Source organism: Balaenoptera physalus (genome assembly GCF_965194825.1).
Source record: "Balaenoptera physalus genome assembly, chromosome: 15".
Lineage (NCBI taxonomy): Eukaryota > Metazoa > Chordata > Mammalia > Artiodactyla > Balaenopteridae > Balaenoptera > Balaenoptera physalus.
Genome location: NC_138894.1, coordinates 85,426,698 through 85,447,053, shown reverse-complemented (window position 1 = coordinate 85,447,053; position 20,356 = coordinate 85,426,698). Strand labels below are relative to the sequence as shown.

Sequence of the window (20,356 nt, the reverse complement as noted above, 5' to 3'; positions counted from 1 at the left end):
TTTTCTTTCTTAGAAGGTATTATTAGTTGGAATTCTCTTTTTATTAGAGTGCTTATTTAACATCTCTCTCTCACCACACATTAAGTTCCCGGTGGGTATAAGTTATTTCTGGCTTTTTCACCATTGAACACCCAGCTCCTAACCTAATGCCTTCCCTATGATAAGTGTTCAAAAAAACATGTGGAATCAATTAATTAAATGAGATATTGTGGGTGGGAGGGTCTATTTTAATACTTAAATCATTTTTTACATCCCTGTACACTAAGCATCCAACATAGTACCTATTATGCCATGCATATATGCTCAATAATGATTTCTTTATTGTGCTAGATGCCTGGGTTACAGATATAAATCAGACACAGGTCTACTTTCAGAGGCCACCGATTAACAGAGAAGACTAGAAAGCAAATGAGTGATTATAATTCAGTGTGATACATGCCTTGGAAGCACTGAGGGTGGACATTTAGTCTGGAGGTTCAGTCTCCTTTCACAGAGTAATGCTGAACATTGAGGGCCAACTCTATCACTTGTGTTCTATCTGGCTGTGGACAAATAACTTCATAAATCCATGCTTCAATTTTCTTATTTCCAAGTTGATAAAAATGAACTAGAGACAATCTAAGATCCATTATCTAACATTCTTCAATTCTCAGTGTGGTGCAAATTTTATGAACTGCTCTTCAAATTTACAATACAAGGAGTTTACAAATGTGTGGTTCTTTATAAGTAGGTAATTTCCTCAAATCTCCTATTTTCTCCCAAATAGTGGGAAAGCATGATGCCCAAAACTTTCAAGTTGTTTTCTGGTCTAAATGTTCTTCTTCTGGTAATCCTGAATCACACAGTGACAGTTCTTATTCCAACATAATTCATCTTAGTGGGCTTATGAATATTCAAACTAAAAATCTGGAAAGAAGTGTAAAGGGTGTGAAATTAGGAACCTTCCATTTGGTGATAAAGTAGACTCTGTGTTGTTCTCGTAACAAGGGCCATGAAAGTTTCTCATTGCCAATAAATAAATTTTCAGCTTCTGTGAGCAAAATCAGCCCCAAAAGTTTTGGCTCTTTTTTTTTTTTGAATTTTTGAATTTTATTTTATTTATTTTTTTATACAGCAGGTTCCTATTAGTCATCAATTTTATACACATCGGTGTATACATGTCAACCCCAATCGCCCAGTAAGTTCTGGCTTTATTATATTATCCAGCTGATATTTCTTTTTGAACTTGCAGGAGTACCCCAATACATACTCACCTTGTTATTAAAGATCAAAGTACTGAAATACAGCAAAATGCGTGGTTCTAAGAATAGCACCTGGCATGTAGTTGCCATTTAGTAACTATCTACTCATTTAATAAACATATATGAAGCACTGTATGAAGACTTGAAGACAAATGATCTGTAGGGATGTGACAAAGAGAGGCCTAGTGCACAGTCAGACGCTTCAGAGAGATCAGATAGTATGAACACCAGAAAGTACTCCCTAGATCCCCAACATAGGGGTCAGTAATGACCTCAGAAAAACTACGTGAACTGAAAAATTGGACATCAAGTCCAGATTACAGAGAGCTAAGGGATGAGTCACTGATGAAGTAGGTAAAATTTCCATCAAAACTTTGGCTGTAATAGGGAAGAAAGAGATATAGTGATAGCTGGAGGGGTAGATAGTATTTAGGTGAAAAAAATGTTTAAACTGGGAGAGATTCATATAAGTTAAAGTGCAGATGATACAAAAAGCCTACAAATAATAAATGCTGGAGAGGTGTGGAGAAAAGGGAACCCTCCTACACTGTTGGTGGGAATGTAAATTGATACAGCCACTATGGAGAACAGTATGGAGGTTCCTTAAAAACTAAAAATAGAGGGCTTCCCTGGTGGCGCAGTGGTTGAGAGTCTGCCTGCCAATGCAGGGGACATGGGTTCGAGCCCTGGCCTGGGAAGATCCCACATGCCGCGGAGCAACTGGGCCCGTGAGACACAATTACTGAGCCTGCGCATCTGGAGCCTCTGCTCCGCAACAAGAGAGGCCGCAATAGTGAAAGGCCCGCGCACCACGATGAAGAGTGGCCCCCGCTCGCCCCAACTAGAGAAAGCCCGCGTGCAGCAACGAAGACCCAACACAGCCAATCAATCAATCAATCAATCAATAGAAATGCTGTAGAATTATTTAAAAAAATAAAAATAAAAAAAATAAAAACTAAAAATAGAACTACCATATGATACAGCAATCCCACTCCTGGACATATATCTGGAGAAAACTCTAATTCAAAAAGATACATGCACCCCAATGTTCATAGTAGCACTATTTACAATAACCAAGACATGGAAGCAACCTAAGTGACAGATGAATGGGTAAAGATGTGGTATATAGAATATTACTCAGCCATAAAAAAGAATGAAATAATGCCATTTACAGCAACATGGATGAACCTTGAGAGTATCATAATAAGTGAAGTAAGTCAGATAGAGAAAGACAAATATCTGTTATCACTTATACGTGGAATCTAAAAAATGATATAAGTAAACTTATTTACAAAACAGAAACAGACTCACATACATAGAAAACAAACCTATGGTTGCCAGAGGGGAAGTGGGGGAGGGGTAAATTAGGAGCTTGGGATTAGCAAGTGTGATCTGATTAGCAGATCACACTACTATATGTAAAATAAACAACAAGGTCCTGCTATATAGCACAGGGAATAATATTCAGTATCTTATAATAATTTATAATGGAAAAGAATCTGAAAAAGAATATATATATATATATATATATATATATATATATATATATACATATATATAAAACTGACTCACTTTGTTGTACAGCAGAAACTAACACAACACTGTAAACCAATTATACTTCAATTAAAAAATGCAGATGATAATAGTCCCATAGAGAGGATGTTATTGTATATAGAGGAGGGAGAGAGGAGATAATCAACGTCTCCCTCCTATATATAGAAGAATCAACATCAGGAGACAAAGAGGAGCTCAGAGAAAAATAAGTCGAGAAACACATTAGGATGGATTACCCTTAGGCAGGAGAAGCAAGAGAAGTTCCACCATTTGTACTGTAACATAAACAAGGAATTTGAAAGGAATGTACTTAAGTTGCGAGGTAGCAGGAACATTTTCTAAGACTGACTACACCTCTTCAGGCTGCTGTTTTCTTACTGGACCTATTAAATCAATGGGTCCAGTAAGAATGTGCATTCATCTCTCTTCTTTCTAACAAAATTCTAATAAACACTTGGAGTAGTAGTAAGAAAACTGGGGTAGAAAGCATGAAATATGCTTTCCAGTCATGATGCTACCATTTATTGGGCTTTCACCTCTGAATATAACGCAATCTGAGATGTACAAAAATGTTTCCATATAGCACAGTGCTTGAACACAACGGTGATCCGTGGGAATGGACGCAAATTCCCTACCTGCCTTATAGTGCTGTTGTGTGGATAAGTAAAATAATGAGTGTAAGAGTGCTTCATCACAAAGTTGGCAAAATCTATATACAGGTATAGGATTACTGGTTTCTTTGGTTTTTTCCTTAGAGAATCTACATTTCAAAACAGTTTTTTAAAAAAGAGGAGAACAGTGAAAGCATTAACTTAGAGCACACCAAAGTGTGGGAGGCTGGGGGGGAAGGAGAGCATGCAGTCAATTCCTCTATTGCACATTCAGAGAGTAAACAACAAGTTTTGGAACTGAGAGCTATAGCCTTGAAACCACCCTGACAGGCAGGCAACCAAGCCCATGAGAGCAGCGCCCAAAGGAAGAGGAGCAAGAGTGGCCTTCAGCCAAGTACGGATCTCACTTTCTAATCTGAGCTGTACTTAAACCTCACCTCGCTTCCCCTCTTGGCGTATATCCTATCTTAAATAAAACAGGAGACAAAGTGCTCTGTGCGAGAAGGAGGTAAGCCTCAGGAAACATTATTAATGACCCACCCCTAACCTTCAGCCAGGCAGAAGCTCAGCTGCCCGGAATTCTCTTATGAATCTGCATGGGGTTTGTCCAGAACACTGCATTTCCTATAACTACCTCCACTCTATTCACTGTCATTGTATGAACAAGGACAACAGTGAGACTCTATCCTTTCCCACTTGACTCCAACCCTCCTCTAGTATGGCTTCTCCAGCTCATTGACTACCTACTTGCTGCCTGGCAAGGTCAGTGCTCAATAAATATTTGATGAATAAAGAATGAATGAATGAGTAAATGAATGATCATTCTATGAACACCACCCTGTACTGCATGCTGGAGAATGACAGGACACTTAAGCTTGGCCCTGGCCTATGGGAAACTCAGTACATGAACAATAATAGGAGCATGGTGGCTTACCATGAGCCAGCTTGGTTTGGCCTCCATCAGACCTTGGACAGTTCTCATAATCAGTGTACTCTAAAGCTCTGTAAGCGGAAGGTGGGTTCAGATCAGTCCAGTGGCTTTTTAAGCACAGTGTCAGAGGCATGCTCATGTTCATCCCCTCCCTGGCACTCCTCTGTTTTGATGTTGGAGGAACTGTGTCTCTTAGATGAATAGTGTATGAAGAAAACCTATAGCAATAATAACTAAAATTTATTGAGCATTTACTACTCTTCTAAGCATTTCACATATATCCATTTGGTCCTTTCAGAGGATTCAGGATTTTTATAACTTCCATTTTACAGGTATAGAAAATGAGACAAAGAGAGGCTAAGATACTTGCCCAAGCCATACAGATGATAAGTGGGAGACCTAGGAATCAAATCTAGGCAGGCTAATGCCTGAGCCTGCACTCTCAACCACTACAGTTTACTGCTCTAAGAGGAGAGAGGAGGAAACAGCAGGACCCCTGAGGATAATGAAGCTTGGACTAGACTTCAGAGACAAACCAAAGCAAGTACACACTCAAGCGTAAACGTGTCTTGTTGAAGGCTGTATTTTTGCAAAATCACACGGAACACTTATTATGCACAGGGCACCCTACAAGGCACAGTGAGATGATAACAATCGGCAACAATTGAGTACCTGCCGTGAACTTTACATATATTCGTACCAACCTTGAAAAAAATCTTGTATTTTACAGATGAGGAAAGTGAGACACAAATACTAGACTAGGTCACATAACTGGCCTGGCAGGGACAGGATTCAGACCCAAGTCTGTCTGACCCTGCAACACCTGAGCTCCTCCATGGTAGCACGTGGCTCTCCAGGAGAGAGATGAAGGTGTCCTGCTTCCCAAACTGGATTCTTGAGATCCTGACGGTGGCACATTGTAGTGTCCTGGGTTAGCCTCCCTACTCCCAGGTTTTCCTGCCGGCCTCCTTTCAGGCTACTTACAAACTAAAACATGACAATCAAGTGGACAGTCCACACTTGCATAACCCAGATATCCACTGAGGTATCCTGTCTTTTTCCATTTCTAATGAAACTGGCTCAAACATCCTTCTCCATGTGATTGTCACTCCTTATCTTTCCAATATCTCCAAGAAGTTTGGGTGTCTTCTGAGCATGTACAGACTTCTCTTCAAACATTCCCACATGAAATAATGTCAGGAAGTATAGGGAGCTTTTCCACCCAGATCATGGCTTGCTCACCTCCCTCCTTTGGCCAATTAGGAAACTTCCACCCTCATTTTCTTACTGGATGATGGAGACATTTCTTCCCACCCTCCGCTCTACAGTGATGACATCCATACGGGGTCTCTTCAAACCCGGGGAAAGTTTCTTATCTTCTCATTTGTCCAGGACAGTAGGTTGAAGCCCAGCTTTGTCTCCCAACATTCCTCTTCACACTTGGAGTCAGAACTCTCTCCTGGAACTCTGACCTCCAAACACTAAGAAGTATTATTATGGAGGGTCGCTGTCTACTCTCTCAGAGTCTTTACCTCCAGAAAAGAAGTGGGAAACTCTAGCAGTGAGCTGGATCACTACTACAGAAATAGATGGCTTAGCTTTCCAGCCCACTTGCATATTCTCATCCTTCCCAAGCCTCAGCTTCCACATGATTCAAGCCAGATTCTCTTGGCATAAGCAACGTTTCCTTAGAAACATCCATCATCATTTGCTATAGTCAGAACGAAGGGTAATTCTTCTCATCAGAATTCCAGGATTCTGCTCCACAGGTACTCCCCACGGGGACCTGAGCAATACTGTCTTCCATGGCTGGGTTCATCCCCATCACCCCCATCACAATGTCCTGAGCCGTTACCAGCATACGCCCCAAAGACTCGAGTACAGAGAGCAATTTGTGAGTGTGGTCACCAATCATGTTCTGAGGACTACCTCCTCCCAAAAGCGTAGGTGGAAAGCATATTCATCTCTGCTCTCCAGGTCCTTTAACCGTCAGGAACTCAACCTCAGGTGGCTAAATCAAACCCATACCAACATCTTCTTCCCCAATCAGAGCTAGAGTTTCCAGTGTTGATGTTTTGTCCCAGGCTATTCCCTGAGAGTAAGCAACACCAATGCCTTCTCCCTTTTGCCTAAAATTAACCTTACTAATCAGGGAATTGGAGAAATCCCCCAGTTCTACATAGCAGTTCATATTCTTCCAGCAGAATTATACCATAAATAATGATAACCACTCACTCCAATCGTCCTTTGGACCAGTATATCTATTTTAAGACACATTCAGAGGTCTTCAGTGAGCTAGTACATGGTTCAGAAAAAAAAGCTGACATGCAGATAGTTCTAGCCATACTTCTGAGAAAACTTGCTTCCATAGAATCTAAGTAGATTCTACCCATATTACTGACTTCAAGTAACATGCAAGTATAAGTAAGTAGCCCAAAGTCATTGAGAGAGATATTTGACATTCTGAGGTTGCAGATGGATTGCGTACATTTTCGTGGGTTTCCTGTCGGTTGGCTTTCCCTCCCTGCCTCATAGGTCCTGCAGCACTGCAACATCTCCATAGTATAGTATCTATTCACAATTCGCAATCCTTCTCTCCAGTGCCTGAGAATACCCGCTCTTTCACATTGCATATGGCCTCTCTCAAATTAGGTTTGCTAATGTTGTGGCTCCCAGTGTGAGCCCATTCAGCTGAACATTCTTGCTCAGTTGTTTGATCAATAGCAAGCATATTTGCTGTGGAACTCCTAAGCCCTCCTGGACAGCAATAAATGCAAAGAAAGTAAGGACACAGAGATTTTGGTTTCCAAGATTCTTTCATGCCTAACTGGCTAGAGGATGTTTTTAGCCAAAATGTTTGCAAAATACTGCATATAACTGATGATCTGTATGAAATATGGAGAGAGAGATTAAACTATGAGGATAATCTCAGAATTGTTTCATAAATTCCCTCTGACTTTGGGCTGGTATTCCAAGGATAAGTACAGCCCCCAGGTTGGTTAGTGTGTCTTCTCCTGTATCATGAAACTCTTTGGCAGCCATCGTATGAACATGCTAGGCTGCATCTTAGAGTAAGAATTTTGTGTAAAATAGAGTTGAGTACTGTAAAGTGAAAGCTCGCTGATGAAAATTATAAACTGAGTGTTATTTGATGTGTTCTATCTTATGAAAAAGGCTCAAACCCATTTTTTTTCCAGAAATAAACTCGGGGGTAAGGAGGAGAGCAGTTGGTTTATGACTCAATTCTTGATCTTAGTCATGGTTTCCATAATATTAGTTGAGTTTTTTTGTTTCTCTTTTTCTTTTTTTTTAATCATACCATCATCCCCTCAGTGCTATCCTTGTTATTCAATATCTTGACTCTGGTGTAGCATGCACCCCCTTTCCCTGATATCACAATCTCCTCATCTTACTCCAGTAATAAACAAATGAATGAATGAATGAATGAATGAATACAAAAATAAAAGATACAAAACAGATTTTGTTGTTCTTATACACTGAATTTCAGCCCCCCACACCACATAATATGTTGAAATGTCAACCCATAGTACCTGTGTATATGACTTTATTTGAGTATAGGGTCTTTGCAGATGATATAGTTAAGATGAAGTCATTAGGGTGGATCCTAATCTAATCTGACTATACCCTTATAAGAAAAATTTATACACAGAGACAGAAATTTGAACACAGAAACAGAGACAGATAGAGGCATGATGACGTGAAGATGCAGGGAAATCAGCATATACAAGCCAAGGAATACCTAAGGTTATCAGAAGCTAAGGGAGAGGAATGGAATAGATTCTACCTCATAGCCCTCTGAAGGAATCAACCCTGCCAAAACCTTGATTTTATACTTCTAGCCTCCAGAACTGTGAGACAACAAATTTCTGTTAAGTCACCCATTTCTGTGGTACTTTGTTACAAAAGCCCCAGGAAACTAATAGAGCTGAATAGCAGATTTTACTGAACATTGACACACTGGCACAGGAGGAAGTTGGTTTACATGGTCATGATAATAACACTTAAAATTAAGTATTAAACATTCCTCCTCTTTTAATATCGCTCAACTCTCTATGTCATTTTAGGCAACACTTTCCTTTTCCCCTTGCTCTTCCCTCCCCCTCTCCTTTGCTAAGATGCAGGCATACATTTCTTTTCATTTCCAAAGCAAAGAGATATAGCTGTCCCTCCTGATTTCTGGACACCAACCAATCCATGGTTTTAAGGTCTCATCCTCCAACTTCAAATAGCTAATGAAGGCATTTATATGAACAAAGAGTATCATCTCCCTTCATCTCTTCCCCCTGAAGCACTCTCCTTCTTTATTACTGAGTAGGTATTTCCAATAGACTCAATGCAGCCCATATACCACCTGCTTATCTGAGTGTCTAGGCTTACGACCCATGTTAGGGGCAGAGAGAGTCTCTCTGTGGTCTGAAGCACTCACTTTAGAGAATCAAGCTGGTTACATGTTTCCAGAAGAGACACCAGAAGAGAAGCCATCTCTCAGATGACAGCTCTGTTCCTACTTACTTCCTCCTCTTCCACTCAGCTGCTTTGTAAAGCTCTCTCTTACACAGCACATCTTTGTTTCTATCAGTCCACATATCCTTCATGGGAGCAATTATCTGATTCTAATTTAGAAATATAGAAGCCAGACAGCACAGAAGAAGCCCAATGTTAATCTCTCAAACTTCTTAGACATTAATTAGAACAGATAAATAAAAATATGACTTGCAGTTTTCTTGCACTAGCAGTTTAATACCCCATGCAATTGTCTTCTCACTTTCTTCACTATCTTTCCTTTCCTTCACAGCATAAAAGTAGGTTTGTCAACCTGTAATTCTTCACTCCATCAATATAATTTTCTTCTGTAACCTTGGCTGTGGGTAAGTACTCATGATTCTTCATTCCTTTTCCAGTTTAGAGGATATCAGAATCAATGGGGCACTACTGTTTCTACCAAGTGCTGCACCTAAACAAAATCATTCAGCAACTCCTTCTATCATTCACTTCAAGTCAAAACAATGAAAACACGTGAGGAATCATGAGGTAGAGACAGTAATCCTGAATTAAGAATCAGAAGTCCTGGGTCTGATTTTTTTATTCTGTGTGATTTTTGGCAAGTTACTTAATCTCTCAAGATCTCAGTTTTCTCACCTGTAAAATGGAGATTATAATACCACATACCTTGTTCTTTCCTCCACTTTAATAAAATTTTCTTGCTCCTCATGTAGAATGAATTTTGATCCATATTCCTGCTTTAACCTATCTCTATCCAATCCATCACCAAATGCATCTACTTCTCAAATTTCCCATAAATTGTCCAATTCCAAATTGTACTGCCAAAACTCCAGTCCAAGTGGCACAATCTCTTGCCAATAGCATTAAATGTTTTCTCTATCTGATATCCATTGAATTTCTCCAAGACATTTTCAGGAGTATTTTTTTTAAATATAATTCAGACCATGAAACTTCCCAAATTGAAAACCCTTTAAAAATGTTTTCCAGGGTCAGCTGTGCTTTATTTACAAATATCTCAATCAGTGATGGCAACCTAGAGGCTTGAGCTTCTGTTTGTTTGCCCTGAAGAGTATTTCAAGAGGATTTTAATTAGATCCCCGCATTTATAAATCAGGAGATTTCATACAAAATTCAGATTCCCAAGTCTCTTGGAAAATTAGAAGATTTGGTCACACTGTGACTGATTTCCTGTGGCAACAAGAAGTTGGAACAGAGTAGTTATTCCAAACGTGGACAAGACATGCCTCTCCCAGTTTGCAACACCATCCACCGTTATTGTCTTCTAGGGGGCCCACTTCACTGAAGAATATACCTTGCTGGTTTCAATATGCATTTGAGTTTTTAACCTCTAGTCTGGATCAATTGAGCTGGATTTTTCCAGTTTATGTCAAGTTCCTGGCCCAATCCTAGAAATGACTTCCTCAAGACTGGCATGTATCCACAGCTAGACATATTGACATAGAGCTTTCTAAGTCTTTATTCTAAAAAACATGTAGAACAAAGGCTCATTGGGGAACTGACAAATGTACGTGTATTTTTCTTTCATAAAAATCATACCACACACCTATTTAAATGGCCAGAATCCAAATACCTGATAATATCAACTTCTGGCCAGGATGCAAAGCAACAGAAACTCTCATTTATTGCAAAATGAAACAACTATTTTGAAAGACAATTTTGCAGCTTCTTATAAAACTAAACACGTCTTACCATACTATCTAGTAATCATGCTCCTATGTATTTACCCAACTGATTTTAAAACCTATGTCCACACAAAAATCTGAATACAAATATTTATAGTAGTTTTGCTCATAATAACCAAAAACCAGAAGCAACTAAGATGTCCTTCAATAGGTAAATGGATAAACAAAATGTGGTATATTCATACAATAGAATATTATTCAATGATAAAAATAAAGGAGGTTTGAAGCCATGAAAAGACATAGATGAATCTTAAGTGTTTATTTCTAAGAGGAAGAAGCCAATTTGACAAGGCTACATACTATATGATTCCAATCATATGGCATTCTGGAAAGACAAAACTATAGAGATAGTAAATAGATTAATGGTAAATCAGCTTGCCTCTAAGTTGAATGAATAATAAAATGAAGCAAGAAAAAACTTTTCCAAGGATTTGTCCTTTTCTCCTAGCTAAGGGTACCTGTCCCTTTTCTGCTGCTGCTTAACTGGGATCAACACTATTAGTGGCCTCCAACATCCAATAGCCTCAATGTGTGTACTCTCTGGTAAAAAATGGACTAAAAAATATAACTTGAACTTAATGCTACAATCACTACACCATTTTATATAGAGTTTAGAATCCACCCAAGAGGAGAATTTCTCTGAAGAGTAGATTTCTTGTCCGTTTTCTTACCCACTTGCAAGCAGAGAAGCTTACCACCTGCAGAGAGACATTGAAGATAGCCCTTGGCCCTCTTAAAGATTCAGCAGGAAGACAGTGAAAGAGAGAAATGGGATGGAGACAATCGACAACTTTAAAGGTCAAAAGTAACGCTGCAATGTAAAATATAGCCTTATAAATGTTAGCTTCTAGACAACCAAAGTAGCCACTACCTCTCCCTTGAGGAAGAGCTACTAAATGGTAGAGAGAGGTAGAAGTTTCTTCCCTAGTACTTCCCTGAGTTGGAAGAACATGAGGAGAGAAGAAGGGCTTCCCATCCATTCCTGTTTGGCCCAGGTCAAAGGAATTTTGCCATTTCATATGTAAGCATTGATAACAAATGATAAGTGAGGTTTGCAGCAGAGATGTTGCATAGTCAGTCCCTGATGGAAGATTTGCAATGACCTGATGAAAAATTTGTAATGATGGTGGGAACAGAGAAGTCCCCATATCTTTATGCTATTCATATTATGAGGATTTTTTGCCTCTCCTTGCTTGCCAAACTCTGACCCTCTCTCACTGTCTCACACCCACCTACCCTCTACATATACACAGACACAAATTGAGGACAGCTCTGTAGCTTCAGTTTGACAAAGAAGAAAGCACACTCCTGAAAGCACATTGCCAGGAGAGGTCTTTGGTCATCCATATCTGGAAGAGAACAAGAGGCTTCTGAACCATATATGGTAACCAACTGTCCAGGTTTACCTGGGACTGAGGGGTTTCCCAAGAGACAGGACTTTCAGAGTTAAAACTGGATAAGGCCCAGGCAAATCAGGATAAGTTAGGTACCCTGACTTAGGCAAGTTGATGAACAGCTCTTATCCTTGCTATATCAGACTTATCCTTGAGGCTTTAGGTTAAAGGCAAATACCAAAAAAGCCAAGTTCCTCCTTGCCCAGCATGACTGGGATTCTTTGCTCTCCTTACTCTAGGTCAAGGAGAGCAGTACACTAGGCCCCTCTTGTGTATCTGCTGACAAATCTTCAGGAAAGAAAAGAACAAGATTATAACAGAGACTTACAGCCTCTAAAGTACTTTTTACGACCTCCTCCCACTCCCATAGCTACAAAAGTCAAAGTTGGTAGGAATGCTATGTGGAAATCACACATCCCTACGCTCACAGAGTCAGGTCAAGATAGACTCAGAAGTGGAAGTGGACCCTGAGAAGGCAAAAGAAAATATGTCTTGGTGAGGGAGAGAAGGCAGCAAAACAGAGAGGTGATTCCTTTATCAAACAAATAGATAATGTGAAGAAGGTAGAATAAATTACATTAATGCACTTCAAAGAAAATACAGCATCTTGAGAAAATGGGTGAAACTGGATAAGAATGAGGAAAAAAGTCAAGATAGGAGATGACAATTCTGTAAATTTTCACAAGACAAAAGCAACAACCACCTTAGCCAAATTATATTTAAAGTAAGAAAAATCTGCATGTGTGAAGATAAAAGTTTGGAAGGCAATGAGGGTCAAGACTATGCAAAGACAAATCATGCCAGACAAATGATTACTCTTAATATGGGTATTACAAAGCAGAGGAAAGGAAAACAATAACTGCAATAGATCTTCATTTGTATTAATTGCTTGACATTGTCTAATGAAATCGCGTTTGAAACATTAATTGAAATTGTCTCAAATTAAGGCAGAAATTGCAAAGAAAGCTTTGTGGGAAACGGTAGTTAACTGGGTCTCTTGGGAGGTAAGTGGTTAGATGACATTAAGTTTGGTGCTGGGTCCAGCTCAGTTTGTGTTTCCAGTAATGATGTATTGAAGGCAACCACAATGACTGAACTACAAGCCTCAGCCTTACTTAACTGGTGGTGGGAGGGTGAGGGAGTTGGGTGGGGAGTTGGTGAAAGACATATTCATGAAGACAGACAAATCCCTTAGCATCCATCTACCCACAACAGGTGAGCACTAACAACACAAGGTCATTTAATTCTGGACCAGCATTTCAGAGAGGTTGAAGGATCTGTAGCTCCCATGACAGCACTGGGGTTTTTTATGACTATGAGTGTTTCTGAAGAGTTTTGTTGTAAAAGAACTATCTAGAGAGAAATACGAGGTATAGAAAGTCTATTTTTTTAAACAGGGAAAAAAGTACCTTGCCATACATAGAAAAGCACTAGAATCATTAACTTGAGACATCTGTTCTTTGTGACTCTCAATAATTTTTCACCAAGATGTATACTCAACTGCATGTACTCCCTAACAAAAATCACATATAAACTAGCTTCCCCCTTACATCTTTGGAGCAGTTCCTCAGAGCTATCTGAGAGGCTATCTCCCAGTTTTTAGTCCTCAATAAGACCCTGAATAAACCTTTATTCACACAAAAAAAAATAAAAAGTACCACTGGTTCTTTGTTGTTATTGTTGTTTTTCTGATGGGAATGTAGTAAAGAAAACAAAAGGAATTTGAGAAAAAGAAAAAATAATTGCTTGAACAATTGCATGGAGTAGACAAAAGCATTTAATCCTTTATAAGAGCATTGATAGTTTATATCTAGTAAGGGAGAATATTTGGGAAGGATGCATGGGTAGATATGTGTGATGGGTATGAGAGAGGCCTCTTCTGACTTCTCTGTTTTCAGGGATATGGAGCAGTGTCCGTAGACTGCGGCCTACGGACAGGCGCTGGTCCACCACCCATTGTTTCCTGGCTCCCAATAAAATGAGGACATAATTGAGAGTATGTATTTAGAAAGTATTATGACAAATTGTCAGAGTATTCTTATGTCTGTTGAATCTAATATTAAAAATCTAAGGTTCATCTTTTTGGTCTGCTCTTGTTTTCTTCTTTTCCTTTTTTTGCACATCAGAATAAACACTTATAGTATTTTTAAAAAGTAGCAGATTGAAAATTTTTTAAATTTAGAAATCATAAAAAAGAGCAACAGACTAGAAATAAAAAAGAAAAATCCTTCCCCACTCACAGTCTGAGAAGCACTGATGCAGGATTCAAGGTCGCCACCCACTGAAAGTGCGGATAATAGAAGAGGTGTTGGTAATGAGGCTAGAGGAGATGTGAAGTAATTAGAAAAATGCAAGAATGAGTGGACTATGGTAGCGGATCCTGATGTGTGGTCATTAGACCAGCAGCTTCAGCATCATCTAGAAACTTGTTAGAAATGAAAATTCTCCAGTTCCACCCAGACTAACTGAATCAGAAACTTAGCAATATGTGTTTTGTAAAGCCCTCCAAGTGACTCTGATGCTTACTAAAGGTTGAGAATCACTGGAATAGGAAAATGCAGTAGAATTACTGGGCACAGCACTAAGAATCCATTGAGATCTGGACTCCTAAATTTAAAGTGAGTTCAGACAGCATGACTTGGAATTTTCTCCTTTGAACACTTCCATTTTAGGACTTCTGACTTCCAGAATTGTAAATTAGTAAGTTTATCTTGCTTTAAGTCACTAAGTTTATGGTTATTTGTTACAGCAGCAGTGGGAAACTAATACACACTCCTTCCAGGAAACCAGATGAACTTCCCACAGTCTTCCATACTCTTTCTTCCCCCACCCACAGTACAGGCACAGAGGATACAGGAGAGGACCCCAAGTCCCTGTTGGAGGATGACACCACAAGATGCAGCAGCCTGAGCCCTGGAATCACCACTTAGGAAACCACCTGTATTTAACTGTTATGTAGGAGAGAAATAAACACTATTCTGTTAAAACTCGGGGATTCGGGGGTTTATGTTAGAGAGCAGCCAGCCTAGACAGACTAATATTGAGAGTGATCTTGATGGTGGTAAAATTGTGAGTACTGGGGGGGGAGTGAGAAGCAAAAAGAAGTCTGACAAGAAGTGCACAGAATACTGCAGCTTTCTCTTCACTTCTGCCAAGGGTGCTATGGAGAGAGGCCACAGGAGAACCGGTAGTATTGACATATAATAACTATAGCCTAGTTAAGGACTATAATCACATCAAAGGAAAATAATTAGCACATATATTAATGAGGTTCTTTTGTAGTCCTAATGTGAATGGTAATTGTTTGTATATTAAGACTTAATGCCTTGATCAGGTGCAAGAAATGTGAAAACAGTCATTCCCAACTCCCTGATGAGGATTATTTAAGTCCTCCTCTACACCTTTACTTGGGACACTAAAGGCTGTCAGGAAGACAAAAAAAAAATAAAGACTGAAGTTCAAACAAATCAAGTGAGCACAGCTGGCTTAAATGGATAAGTGTTAACCAGTAACTGAATTAATTCTTCTTTCTTTCAGATCTATCTTTAAACTTGATTCCTTTTAAATATATACCCATCTGCACCAAGCTTCATTCTGTCTGCCTTCTAAATTTCCAAAGTTTGGTTTAACCAAAACACTAATTGCCTCTCCTCATTCACCTACACATTAGCCTTAGCAATAAATACATCAAAAATCCAAGAAAGCAGTGCCATAGAAATGAAAAACAAGTTTCATACATTAGAATACTTGGAGTGTCTATAAGGAACAGCAACTAAGACAATGGGGTAAAACTCAGGTGAAAGTCAATAATTTAAAACCAAGTTGTAAATAAATAATAGAAAGTTAAACTGTCAAAAACAATTATGCAGTGGTAGCCTAGATTAAATAAACAAATGGTAGTGATGGTGAGAACAGGTTAATCCTCAAAATTTGTTCTGAAATTTTAAAAGATTAATGATTGGCATTTAAAAGGAGGGAGTTTCATTTTCTATTTTAATGCAAAAAAATAGATTTTAAAATAAAGGATAAAAAATTTTGTAAATTGAAACACATTGAGGTCATTGTCAAAGATCTTTGGGAAGACTAGAATAAAGCTGGATACTGAAGGCATAATAATACCAGAATTTCAGTGGTGAACCACACCAGGAATTTCTGGAAAGGAGTAGCATTTCTAAATCATCTCTACATCTTCAGTGTCAGTCACAGTACCTAAAACAAGTTTTCAAAAAATACATTTATTGTAATGAACAGAATATATGATCATTTCATTTGTACCACTTGGCAATATGGGTTTTCATTCCATTAGAATGAAAAGTCTCCATGCCAAAAAAAAAAAAGGAATAAATCTAATAAAACTCAGCCATTTGCAGAAATGCCCAATTAATTCCACTTTTGAAAGTGGCTGACAGAATGTAAACAGTCATCGTTAGACAAAGATAGACAACCGAAAGGAAGTAGTACATGCCATGCCACCACCAAGATACAAAGTTATGCCACGTGTATTCTTGGATTTGTAGTTTCTTTTTGTTCCTGTCTAATCATGATGTTTCCTTGCTGAAATCTGAAAGAACAACTAATATTAGCTGAGACTTTAGGGAGGATATTCATTATAAGCTACAGCTGGCTGAAGGACAAAAATCATTGATTTTCAAAGGCATTTTGAACCGTGACTAAATTACGTGGTCAGAGTTTGCAGTGATTAGCAATAAGTCAAAGAGAGCAATTTTTCTTTTTTAATAACTGTGTAGATAGTAATGGCCCATGCTGACATTCAGCAGTCAAATTTTTAATAACTCAGGGGTTTTAATTTAACATAGTCCCCCCTTCCTACCAACACAACATATAGATGCAATCACACTTATTTCACTTTTATACTCTCACCCCCCCTGCTCAAGAATTCCTGACAGATTTCTCTGACCTACCATGTTGTTTTGGGCTCAATTATGTTTTCCCAAAATTCATATGTTGAAGCCATAACCTCCAGATGGGCCTCAAAATATGACTGTATTTGGAGATAAGGTCTTTAAAGAGGTGATTAAATTAAAATGAGGTAATTAGAGTGGGCCCTAATACAATTTGACTGTCCTTATAAGAAGAGGTGATTTGGACATCCAGGGAAACACCAGGGTTGCAGGTGCACATGAGAAAGACCATGTGAAGACACAGCAAGAAAGCAGCCATGTGCAAGCCAAGGAGAGAAGCCTCAGAAGGAATCAAACCCACTGACACCTTGATCTTCAACTTCCAGACTCCAGAACTGTGAGAAATTAAATTTCTGTTGTTAAAGCTACTCAGTCTAGGGAGCCCTAACAAAACAACACAGATCAGGTCTGAACTCTTTCTGGCTTTAAAAATCTTGCCCCAGCCAACTTTTCTGATCCAAATTCCCAAATTACCAACATGCACCCTCACCTCTCACCTTAGTGTCCTACACACCTCTGAGAGATCCTATATTACCTTTCATCTTGGATGCCCCTGCTAGGGATGCTCTTTCTCCTATTATGTCATTCATAAACCCCAAGTCAGGAGGATCACAAAGTCTGCTTTAGCCCAGCCCAGGCTCATCTCTTCCTCCTCATAACACCTACCTGGTGTTACTACACTGAAAATGGAATTATTCGCAAAATCCCAAACAAATTCAATTCTACTGAGAACCATGAGGACAGTATCACCAGTGCCTAAAACAAAGTATAACATAGAGAGGTACTTCAAAAATACTGGTTGAATGAATAAACTATCCAGAGAGGACTTTATTATTTCCTTATTTTTCACATGATAATTTTTATATTTCTTAATTTACTCATCTAGTTAAGAAGTAGTTAATGAGCCTCTTGTGTGTTTCTGGTTCTGTACTAGGCACTGAGGATACAGAAATAAATGGTATGAATTAGGTCCTCTGACTTACAGATAAGTAAACTGATTAACTATTACCTTTAACCCTCTCAGGAACATCAGGGTAGATACTATACTGAAACTAGTGAACAGATGAAGAAATTCGAAGTCCGAGAGGTTGTTTCACTTACAAATAATCCAGGATCACTTGGAGAAGAAGTGGCAGAACTCGGTAGAAGCACAGGTCTGTCAAATTCAGCCCCACTTGCTCTGAATCACTGTGCTATCATTCTGTTCTGGGGGAAGTGCAGGTGCAGTGGTGGTACGGAGTGGGCTTGGGGGGGAGAGTTCTGAAGACCTTTCGGTGGAGCCCTTTGGGATTGGGGGCTGAGTGGTATGGGGAAGCAGTGCTAACTTTGGAAATCAATGGAAAGGGCCTTAAAGTGCCTGGTTTTCTTTAAAACTAGACCTAGGCTCCAAAAGTGAAAGCAGAGAGGAGAGGGCTCAGGTAGGGTTGCCAGATAAAATACCAAATATCTAGTTAAATTTGAGTTTCATGTAAACAATGAATATATTTTACTATACGTATGCTATATATGTGTATATAAATATACATTATGGTTTTTTTTGTTGCTGTTATTAAATCTGGCAATCCTAATTTCTGATCTTCTTTTGGATGTTTATTCAGCTACATTCCTCGGGTCAGGAAGTAGAAGGGACTCAGGAAAGAGCCCCACCTAGAATGTAGTATTCATTTGGTCACAGTGTTGCCCGTGTGTCATCCCTAAAGAACCTGGGACTTCTGTGCCGGGGAGGAAGCTGACAGCCTGTAAGAGGATCAGAGGGCATTAACCCAGCTGACCTCAGAGCCTGAAATGTGCTGCCTCTTCCCACTTAATCCTATATTTAAAGGTCAAATTTCCAAGGTAAACTCAAATCCAAAATACATGATTATTAATTAGCTTCTGCTTAGATAGATTTAATGCACAAATCCCAATGTGGGCCCAAACCAGATAATCCCACAAAGTACATTAAGCATGACCTTGTTTCCATGCAATAACTCCTTATAAAATAAAACCCACACTATTTGGCATGATATCCAAGGCTGACCTCAAACTACCTTTCTAGACTCAACTCTCTCCACAACAGCTCCAGAGTTGTGTGAAATACAACAGGTCCTGGAGTACAGTCAAACCAGTGACAGCCCCAAATCTGCCTATGCTATTCCTCTCCCCAACAGAGACCCTACACTTCATTTTTGATCGTCAATATCCAAGGTGAGGGAAGCAATGATAGTATCAATACTTCCCCACCCTTGCCTTCTAGCCCATCATACCACCAAGATACCAGCTGCATGCCCTGTTATTATTCACACTCTATACAGCCAGCGTCACTGATTGAGAGTTCTCAAGGAAGTAGACATTGATATGGAGTTAAGAGTACAAAGGGTTATTGACAAAGAATATCTGTGAAAGGAAAAGGGAGGAAGCAATACTGGACAGAGGAGAGAGCTACCAGGGAGATGCCAATCTAATGATGCTTTGCCATCCCAACAGGGTACTCCAGAGCAAAAACGGCCCATCAGAGAAGTCCCAAAATGGGTAGAAATGGTTAGGCTCTTGTACCACTGCGCTGCAGCCTTTGGCCAGAATCCAGCCCAAGAATAGCATGACCAGAGCTAGAAATGAGGCATACCCTGACAATGCTAATAGTTGAAAGCTATCAGCTGATCACACCCCACAAGTAAGTAAAGACTCCTTTTTTTAAGGAGGACCCTGGGAGGAACATCTACATGGCTGTGACAGCCAGAAAGGGACTCCTAGGCAGGGTTAGTCCTTGAAGTGACTTCAGAGGCGTTCCACTCTGAAACATCCCCTAAAACTGACATAACACCTGAATTCTGCCATTCAAGTGTCATCTCTTTTAGGATATTAAAGATCTTTGGAATTTCTGAGATTCTCAGTATAGTTCTTAAAAAACATATACACTCCTAGACTAAATCCATCAGCACACGTAAACAGAAAAAATTCAGGACAACTGTGGCAGTATTGGATGATAACTGAGGCCACGGGTGTGGGGTTTGCCAGCCCTGGATATGAGTGCTTGCTAAAGGAACACATAGTTAATTGTCTTCCGCCACAGGAACTAGGCAATGGTTGACCTGTTTGTTTGTGTTCAGGAATGCAAAAGGGAAAAGCGAAGGCTAAAAAGAGGCAAGGTAGATAGGGGATTCATATTGAGCACGATTCTGACCCATATCAGGAATGCTAAGATTCCCCAGTTTGCTACTCAGTGACCCAAGCAAGTTAGCACTGCCAAAGAATCCTGCTGGAGAGGAAGGGCTTTCAATATATAGTCTATTCCAGGAGCACAGGACTTAGTGGAAGGATGTGAGCTGTTCAAGCTGAATAGGCGTCTATGGTTCCCTGGCACCTGCTGGGGCAACATGATAGATGAGATAGAATCTCTGTGGTAATGAAATTTCACAAAGACCAAGAAGTTAATGCACAATGTCAATCAAGAATAAAGAATACTACTAAATATGTGAGAATAGGGTACTGTAGAG

General features: G+C 39.4%; 1 protein-coding gene across 1 annotated transcript in view; it reads right to left on the bottom strand.

Moving 5' to 3' along the window:
- The window catches only part of LOC309643622 (uncharacterized protein), a 462,372-nt gene that overhangs the window by 354,691 nt on the left and 87,325 nt on the right, over positions 1-20,356 (bottom strand). The window lies entirely within an intron of this gene.